The 10,372-nt window shown below is 33.5% G+C and overlaps 1 long non-coding RNA gene across 1 annotated transcript; it reads left to right on the top strand.

Moving 5' to 3' along the window:
* The first annotated feature begins 1,363 nt into the window (after positions 1 to 1,363).
* Positions 1,364 to 2,352, top strand: LOC125217746. The gene is made up of 2 exons (XR_007175800.1): positions 1,364 to 1,590; positions 2,130 to 2,352. It is a non-coding gene; the product is annotated as an uncharacterized LOC125217746 (long non-coding RNA).
* The last annotated feature ends 8,020 nt before the right edge of the window (positions 2,353 to 10,372 follow it).

Below are 10,372 nucleotides of genomic sequence, written 5' to 3'. Positions count from 1 at the left end.
GACCGAGCAACTATTTTTACATATATCTCTACACCATAAAAGACAATTAGGCCTATGTGCCTAAAATTTTTCATAATATTTCTTTTCTTCAATATCATTATCTATGCACATAACACGGCATTCAATTTCTTAGCAGCTCGTTAGCGATTCGTAAATGCAATCTATTCCACGTCTCGTTCTATTGGTCATGTCTACACTTCTGGTTGGTGTATCATTTCAGCGTGTGTCTGTCTATAAAAACTTATTTCCCATGTGTATCTTCAAGCTTTTGCCTTTCCTTACGTTGCATCAAGAACTCAGAATATGTATCAAGAACTCAAAATTTAATCAAACAGTCTTAGCTTGGATATGGACCGATTTCAAATTATCACAACACTGTTAAAAGAAAGTGTTTTTAAATTAGAAGAGTTCCAGAATCACTCAACGAAACAAGAATTTCAATTTCAACTCAACTTTTGTTTTGAATCTCAACGCTAACTTGTAACAATTGGTTTGGATCATCCCAATAGAGTTTGAGAATTTACTTCCAACGAGAGCTTGAAAGAACACATGATAGGTTATGAATTAGGATGGAATCGAATTAAATCTCAAGTCCCATAGTAGGCTACCCAACATGATGCAAAGAAAATCGGTTAAATGAATCGTTCCTTGAATAGATAAGCCAACGAACTTACGTTTATGAATTGAAGGCATTAGGTATGTTGAATCGAAGGCGGCGACAAAATGAGCAACCCGAGGAGGCGACGACAGAATGAGCTACCAATGGAAGTGACGACGGAGTGAATCAAATGAATTTTAGGCCCGCTGAAGAAGGCGACGACGACGGTAGAGAATCATTGTTTATGAGTGAGAATTGGTAGAGAATTCGAGCAGAAAAGGAAAACCGGTAGAGAATCGATGAAGAATTCGAGCGGAAGAGGAGAATCGGTGGAGAATCGATGGAGAATTTGAGTAGAAGAGATGACGGGCTGAAGAAAAATTATCCAAGTGAGAGAAATTCATGTTTTACCCAGCTTTGTTTGTTAAATGACTATTTTACCCCTGCCTACTTATAGTGAACCAATTCTTGTTTATAGTGAAGTAATTTTCTATATCAATTTTGAAATCCTTAGCTGAATTTCAGCCCTTGATTTCTTAATCTTGTGGTTGAAATTTATTCTCTACTTATATACTTAAGGAGTATTTGTCCTATATCACTACTCTATATATATATATGCATGTAAATATGTATATAATATTATTATATATGCATATGAAATTAAGGATAAGGAATCACGATGGAGTCACACGTGTAGAAATAAAATAATAAATGAAATAGAATAGTTAAGTGGTGGAAAGAAGATAGGTACACTTCTTTATTTAAAATAAACGAGAGTCGGTTTATTGAAGGTATACAAGAATAAAAATAATAATCATAGGAGGAAGAAGGGTTTTAGCAAGGAAGGGAGTTACGGGAGGAACTCTTGAAATAAGGAGGAGGGGGTCGAGCTTTTGGAGGGGATATTCATGCTTATTTTCACTTTGAGCTTTGTGAGCAGTTAGAACAGAGACAAGATCAGAGTTTCAAATAGAGTATCTGTTAATTATCAGGTGTGTATAAATCACACTTTTAATTTTACATATTTTATGTGGTTGATTGTCATGTGTTAAATTGGAATAAATATTTTAGTTATATGATGTGAGCCTGAAATGGTTATATGTTATTTGATATTGATGGTGGAATATGATGTGGTTTTGAAAGTACATGAATCATGTGATTAAAGAGGATCTGTGACGGTCTTGCCCTGGATCTGAAAAAAAAAACATAAAGAGACCTTCGGGTCATAGAGGGACCTATGAGTCCAATTACAGAGGGACCTTCGGGTCAAATACAGAGGGACCTATGAGTCCAATTACAGAGGGACCTTCGGGTCATAGAGGAATCCCGGGCAGATACCAGACTTGATTTGTCACAGAATAATAAACTGAACAGAGTGGCATATGCATACGTATATGAAATTAATTTTAATATTTGCTGATTATTGTTTTATATATTTGTTAAAGAATATATTGATATCTGGGATGTGAAATTAAAGGTAAGGTTTATATGCACTGAGTTGTGGCTCATATAAACCACTAATATTTTTCAGGAATAAGATATCAATGATTCGTGGGTTGATGTGAGTTACAGTTATTATAAGGGTCGGCGGCTGACGCATTTTGGCAACCTTCTCCTCTTCATCATTTTTGCTTGTAGATAAATTTATAGTATATAGAGTGGTCAGAGGGTCCCACTGCTTTTCATAATGTTTTAAAATATGTATTTGATAAGATGTTTGTTTTTGAAATGATATAATATGTTTGTTTTATTTACATGACGAGTGGATTATTTATTTTAAATTTTGAATTTATGTACTATAAGTAGTTACGTCAGATAGCGTTGGGGTGTGACATTACCACCAATAATGATGGTCAGAATCCATATCTTCATAATATTCTTTGCACGTCAAAACAACCATTCTCTTAAAAACATTGTAATTATACTCCCACGCTCAACCTGCAATAACAGTTGTTTTCGTCGCATCGCCACTTTTGACATAAGATTGGGTTTAACTTATTAGATCGCACATATGATCTCCCCCCGTAGTAGGATTACATCATTTAACATCTCCTCTTGTCTCGAATATTTTCTCGTTCAGAACTTCTCTTCAATTTGCACACCTTTTCCTCTTGAACTCATTATCGTACGTAATATCTCTTCGCATTCTCATTATTCTTATCGTTCCGAAAAACAATAGTGAATTTGTAATTATCCAATTAAGTTCGAATTCACACCACATATTTCCATTTGTCTTATCACTCGGAAAAGTGATATTGCAGTTGTAACAACTAAGTTCGATATCGTTCAATCTAACAGACATCTTGGGCATCCTATGTTTGCATACAAAGTTCATAGCGTCATACTTCCATTCTAACAACAAATTCGCAATATACCTCATACTTCACTTCCATACTCTATTAATTAAAACGGTATTCATATACCACATAGCTAATCATGCATAAACGCATATCTTTATACATCTCAAAACAACATCATACTTCTCATTCACTTCAAGATCTCAATTTCCCAAAAGAAACGAACTAGCATGCTTTCATTTAAAGTTCAAAGATTTCTGAAATTTTCAACAATTTTCCTCAACTAAATTTCCACCAACTCAACTAGTCATTACCACTGAAAACATTTACCTCAAAATTCTTTCCATTTTTTTTTTTTACAAATAAATCAAACACATTGCAAAAACTTCCAAAAGCTCGTTCTTTTCTCAACATAACAAAATAGTTCTTCTCTTTCTATACAAAACATCCTTCACTTCTTTTTCCAAGAATTTGTTTTTTTACCTCTTTTCCGGTTGAGCGCGACGGTCGGATGTTGAGCCATTGACACTTTAAAATTTTTATTTATTAATTTATTTTGATCTAAGGATACAAATCTAAATCAACACGGAAAGAAGACTCTTGGGTCCAGAGCGGAAAGAAAAATTGCTCTGATACCACTTTGTCACGCCCATATTTTCTAAGGATAGAAAACACGGTTGATCGCGACTAGGGGATGATTAAAGAAGCGGGGAAGAAAGGGGGAAACACACATCTTTGACCAAAATATTTAAATAATTGAAATAACTTGGAAAACAACATAGTATCATTTCAACGAAGTACCAATTCTAAGAAAAAAAAGACTAGAAAGTAGACAATTTTGAAAAGAGTTAGGTTCTCCATACTAACAATTTTAAAGAAAAAACACCTAGCGGAAGCGTTCAAGACACGGAAAATGCCGAGTATGAAGACACGACATATCCAACAATATTAAGCCAAACATAAATAATCCATGAATTCTGCTCAACATCCTCCACGCCCGTCGTCGCTCAATCTGCACATTAAGAAAAACAAATATGCAGGGCTGAGTACTTGATGCACTCAGTGGACACATGCCAAATCAGTTTGTCAAGCCATAACGAGTGATCTTGGGGGTTTTAATTGAAAAGAACCCATGTCACTAAAATCATCTTTACATAAATTTCGGTTGCAACCATTTTCCATCCACATCACCATCACCATATCTGAACTATATGACATGGAACGTGGCCACGAACCAAGTCACTAGACCGGCCAACTCCAATGAGATAGCGCACGGTCTACTGGGTGTACACCAGTCCGAGCAGGGTTTGCGGCCCTACTGGGACCCGAATTCGTTAACATACATGGCATAGCCACTTCAGATAGGTTTATTCAAACACAAAACATGGCAAGACAAACAATTTTCACCTCCTTTCACATAAAAATAGTATTTAGGACATAGTCCTTATTTAAAACGAAAGCCCACCTCACAAGCTTACTCCTCAATCACTTCCTTTTCCAACCGCAACCAACATGCACAAGTTCACCTTTTTCGAAATAACATGATATGTAAAAATTAGACTTTGCAAAATAAATCAATTTAACAATGCATGCATCCTAAGTGTGTGCCCATTATCCATCGCTCTTTTATAGAGAAAACATATATATTAACCTTGTACTTTTCGGCTTTATCATCGCTCAAAAATTTGCCCAGCAATATTTCCTATCTACGGCTCAAGCTTACAATTAAATAATATAGTCCAAAAAAGAAAAAAATTAGTTTAGTCTAACAATAAAAGCAGCAGCTACATAAAGTAAAATTATACTCCCACATCACTACGTCTACATGTGTATACTCCTATCCAACACACGCCTATGTGTAAAAGAAAAGAAAAAAATAAAAATACAAGTACTTTACTATACTCCCTGCCACCAACACGTATATACTCCTTTCACAACACATGTTTACATAATCAACTCCACACATTTGCAAATATAAAGAGAGAACATATTAACACAGTACACTTCGTCTTCCCCAAATTTCATTCCCACAGAGACACCATTTCTCTACCTCTCTAATTCTAACACCTTTTTCTCAACACAACAACTCTCTCACTCTGTCCCATTCTTCCACCAAAACAAAATTCTCTCTTTCTCGGAAACTCACATCTTTCTTCTACAAAAACAGATTCATCACTGCATCTTTTCTCTTCCTCACACAAAAACAGAAACAACACAAAATTCTCATCTCCCACGTTCCAACATCGGCGCCGCTTCACTGCCACCCCCCACGCTCGGCTTCTATCTCCGAGCAGCCGCAGTCACTGGCACTGCCTCTCCGCCGTTGTCCGCCGCTGCTCCAGGCGGTCAGCTCCTTTGTCGACAGCGTCTCGTCTCACAATCGGTAAGTCACTTTCCTCTTTTCCCAAAATTAAATCTTTTATAAAATTTCTAATCGTTTGACTTCAGTTATTAATGGGCCGACGAAATTTGCAGAACTAAGATTAGAAGAGAAAACAAGAGAACAAGCTCTACTGATATTAAAGTTTGCAACTTTATCAAGAACAACCATTCAATAATTTCCAGAATTCAACAAGAGCCTAAGTTCGATTTCGTGAACTACTATGATTATGTGAAAGCATGTCATAGAATTGAATGCAGAGACTTTCAGGAATTGTGGATATACCTTTTGGAAAGAAGCAAAATTTGCACAACAGAAAGTAATCACAGCTCTCTCGGTTTCTCCTTCACACTGTGATGTTAAATTATGGAGTCAATAAGTATGCACATTTTCGTATTCAATGGAATGAGGAGAATTACCTTTGTGGAAGAGAAGAAAACTGCACTGGAATTGTGGAATGGAACGGGTCAGGCCCAAATATTTAATTTAGAACCTTGATTAAATTGTGGTATTTTATTTTAGTATCTTGGTGTTATTCCAAGTACTCGTAAACGGACGTCCAAAATTTTCCATCGACGAATCTCACGTTAATCCCGTCGACTATTTTCACCACACGATTAAGCAACAACGATTCAAGCATTCACTATTTCCAATCGCAACCAAACAAAACAAAGATGGTATTTTATTTAAGATCTATCACTCGCTCGTTCTCAAAACAAAACTCAACGCCAAAAAGGTACTAATAAAAGCGGGTGTTACAGAGGGGCAAGACTACTTTTCCCCTTCACATCTATTTAGTTCATCACTCACTTATCTCTATCTTTCTCAAATTCCCGTCGTTCCATACCATAGCTCTCCGGCTCTCATTCTCCCACCTTAATAAATCACATCGCCCTCTCTGCCTCTTGTTCCTCCTCAAATCATGTATACATATGTACCCACATGATTGTAATCAATGTCGAACAAATTTCTAGCTCTATACCATTGAACCCTTTATTGTTTAGTTCATTCTATACGAAGTTCATTTTAAGACCATTTACTTTATTTTTTAAAAATGAAGTGAAACGATCTAATAATAAACTATTTATTGGTTCGATAGTTCGTCACTATAAATTAATGTTTACATATAGATATACTTTATCACTATAATCAAGTAAACCTACCAAACTCGACAAGACTGGAAAACACATTTTTGTGTGTCTAAAAATACTCTTCATGCCTTCGAGGGTATTATAGGCCAAAGATTAGCCCTAGGTATTAAAAAGAGTAAAAGCTAAAAAGTGGTCCTAAACACATGACGATTTTACGATTTTGGTCAAGAACATTATCTTTGAATTTTTTGGTCCCGAATAAATAAAAATGGACCGGATTTGGTCCATTTTTGACGGAACCGTTTATTTTTAATGGTCGACGTTCCCTCGGTATCCATCTCCGCCCTCAAAAGCTGCATCGGAGCCCTAACCTCCATCCCTTCTGGCCTCCAGCTCCTCCTTAACAATTCCCGTATCCTCGATGATCACCCGACCCTAATCATTGGCCAATCCGATCGGAAATCCCAATTTTCTGAAACCCTATTTTGCGATTCTAGTATTGTATTAGAGCAAGATCGAGGCTTTACTCGATGTCGTTCGGATGGATTTGGGAAGTTTCCTATTGTGGTGAATTTGTTGCTTAGGGGTGGGAAAGGGGGTTCGGGTCATTGTTGAGAGGGACGGCGACGAAGGCGGGGCAGAAGAAAACTAACAATTTTGATGCTTGTAGGGATATGAGTGGGCGGAGGCCGAGGCATGTGAATGCCGAGAAGAAGCTGGAGGAGTGGAGGGCAGAGCCGGAGGAGAGGTAGTTGGCCGTTAAAAATAAATGGTTTCGTAAAAAATGGACTAAATACTGTCCATTTTTATTTGTTCGGTACCAAACAATTCAAAAATAATGTTCATGATCAAAATCGTAAAATTTTCTTATGTTTAGGGCTACTTTTAGCCTTTACTCCATTAAAAATGTATTATTTTTAGATACAAGAAATTCTACTATAAAAATCATTAAAAAACTATTCATATCTATACTAATATAAAAGGAGAGATTTGGACGTTTTGAATAGTCATTTTAAGCCAAGGATGTAAATGCAATTTAAAAAAATATTAAACTACCTTCCTCTTTGAATCCATTTAACTTCGATAACTGTCATGTTTGAATATTAAATTACTTATAATTAGCATTTAAATTACCTTCTCTATTCAATCAATTTAATTTCGGTGAGAGAAGTGTATTTTGTAACTGTCAGAATTGTATTAATAATATTCAATACATTGTTATATTAATTACCATATATGTTATGAAACGTAAAAAATAAATTGTGTGACATTAATTAAATAAATACTAATGGGATTACTAAAAGTTACGAAGAATAGCAAAAAGGTTTCAAATCTACTATAAATTCCAATGTGAATGTGCTCGCTACCATAATATTCATTGCTTGATTACCTTCTACCGAATTTTGACTGATTAGAGCTCCGCCGCATCAGGAACCTTTGCAGGGCATTCTTAGTTTTCCATCTCACCGGGACCCACATGGCTGAGGACTAATGAGAAAGGCGTCGGCGCCACCACGGGAGCCTTTGCCGCCTCCGCAACATGCACAGCGAGGATATGGCGGTAGAGAATGAAGATAATGGGCAGGAGGAAGAGAGAAAGTGGAAGGAAGATGAGGGACGAAGAGAGATTTGGGGAAGAAGTAGCCGCTCATCTATCATTTCTTCTAACCCTATAATAAAATTGTATTCCATCTATATTAATATATGGGTTGTAATTCATTACTATTATATAGGATTAATTAAATAGTGATTTTATATTATATTTTATTATTTAATAATTTATATTTTGTATGTAAAATCGTTTATTGCCTTTAGTTAAGATTAATGAGATTTGTTGAAATCCTATGATTACGTTGTATCTCTATTTAATCTTTCATTTCCAAAATTGAGAAGATTGTGTATATGTATAGAGTTTATATTATTCCATGGTTCTATGAATATAATGGATTTAACTCCTATTGTTTGCTATGTGAATTGTTTTATTAGAAATTGTATTTGAATGTCAATTTTTTGCTTTATTTTAAAAATATAAAAAGTATTTATCATTTATCTAAGGAAACAATATAGAATAAGAATGGAAGGCAAGAGGAAGGGGAAGAAAAAGAAACAGATACAAAAGAATGACAGAAGCACTTCCAAAGGATTTGACAGTGAATATTCTGCTGGCAAGATAAATAGAAGGAGGCAACGTTATAATATAGAGAGAAGAGGGAGGACAACATAAACAGAAGAGGGAGGGCTGCAGGCTTAGTAATGTTTATTTTATTTCATTGAGTATCATAATTTAAGGATTTAATTAGGATAAGATAATTTAAAATAACTAATGAATTTAGGATAAAAACATTTGTATGCAAAATTGTAGTACTAATATTGAAAACGATAGGGATGTTTTCCATATGAAATATAATTATTTGGTATAATATCTATATATCATATTACTTTTATATTTAGAATTATATTTACCTGTATTATAAATCTAAATTAGTTACTACAATCTATCACTATACTTATGCATCTATCCATAGAATTATGGAATTAAATTAGTGTTGGGTTTTAAATTTTGAAACAAAGTTCTATTCGTTTAAAGTTTAATTACATATTATAAAATTATATTCGTGGATTCGGTTAGGATTTGAAAATTAATTCTACGATAATTACTTGAACTAATTTATTTTTTAATATAATATAGACGTTAATTGACTATGTATTATTTTAATTTCTTTATTTTGATATTCTTATTATTGTAGTTTTGAGGTTGTTTACAATACTTTTTTTTCATAATTTACGAATTAGTATTATTTTATTTACTAATATTAAATTTTATTAATATTTATTTTAAAGTTAAGGGTTTAGGATTTAGGTTTCAAGGTTTGGGTTTTTATTGTATAGGGTCACTATATAGCAATGAAATGAAGCTCGACTAGGAAGTGTCTCACCAATGCAATCTTAAATTATAGCTTTTGACAAACAATATCTTAAATCTCATTAGGAGAAGTGGTAATTAAACATTCTTTAGGTTTTTTTATTTTGTGTGATGTAAATTTGCTTTATTTTTTAGTCACGCGGATAGAGTCATTTTTCCATTTTATAAAAATAATGTACATTATTATTTTCCACGTATTTATATTTTAGCCGAATTCTAACTTCCTTTTTGTTTTTACTAAGCGGGCCATATTAAAACTTAAACTAAAAACAAACGTTTTTCTGAAGAAAACAAATAGAGTAATATAGAGAGAGTTTAAATGATTCATTTTTCATTTTTAAATGTAAAACGGTTAATTCATATTTTCACATAACTAAATGTATCAGTTTCAAATTCGTTATTGTGTATAAGTTTCAAATTGGTTATTGTTTGTGCTGTCTCTATGTTGAATTAAATGCTTAGTTTTGCTTGTGTTGTATGCATTCATCTTGGCGATAATTAAAATTGTGATTTATTAATGAATTTGAATTTTTAACAATGGTAGTTTCATATATATTTATAAATGTAATTTACAAGAAATAATAAATGTACACATCCATTTAGAATTCTTTTACTACAATTGATTGCATATTCATTAGAAAAATTAAGTTTCCATCATTATGGTGCAATTGTACACAAACCGGCGGCAACAATACAAAATCAATTGATTCAAATTCTTTTTATTACTAATAGATTATAACGTGAAAGGTCAAATAATTTGTAACTCATTTATTATTAATTTAATTTATAACAAATAATTTTAAAATTATTTACATTATAAAATTAATATTTTAGTTAATTAATTACATTCTAAAATATTATATTGTAAAATTATTTTAGTCTATGCAAGCAAGGTGTAATAACGTAATTCAATCTTAAAATTAAGATACTCCTATTTCATAATTGTGTAATGAATTTGATGAAGTTGGTGAAGTAGGCAATTGATGGAGTTGTGCAAACCGCAAGTGGTGATTTGATATCCTTAGCCTTAACCATAATAATGAGATTAAAAACAATAATAAGACTAATGAGTGGCACGTGGGG

This window comes from Salvia hispanica, chromosome 4, assembly GCF_023119035.1.
Source record: "Salvia hispanica cultivar TCC Black 2014 chromosome 4, UniMelb_Shisp_WGS_1.0, whole genome shotgun sequence".
Classification (NCBI taxonomy): Eukaryota; Viridiplantae; Streptophyta; class Magnoliopsida; order Lamiales; family Lamiaceae; genus Salvia; species Salvia hispanica.
This window is presented reverse-complemented; position numbering and strand designations above follow the sequence as displayed.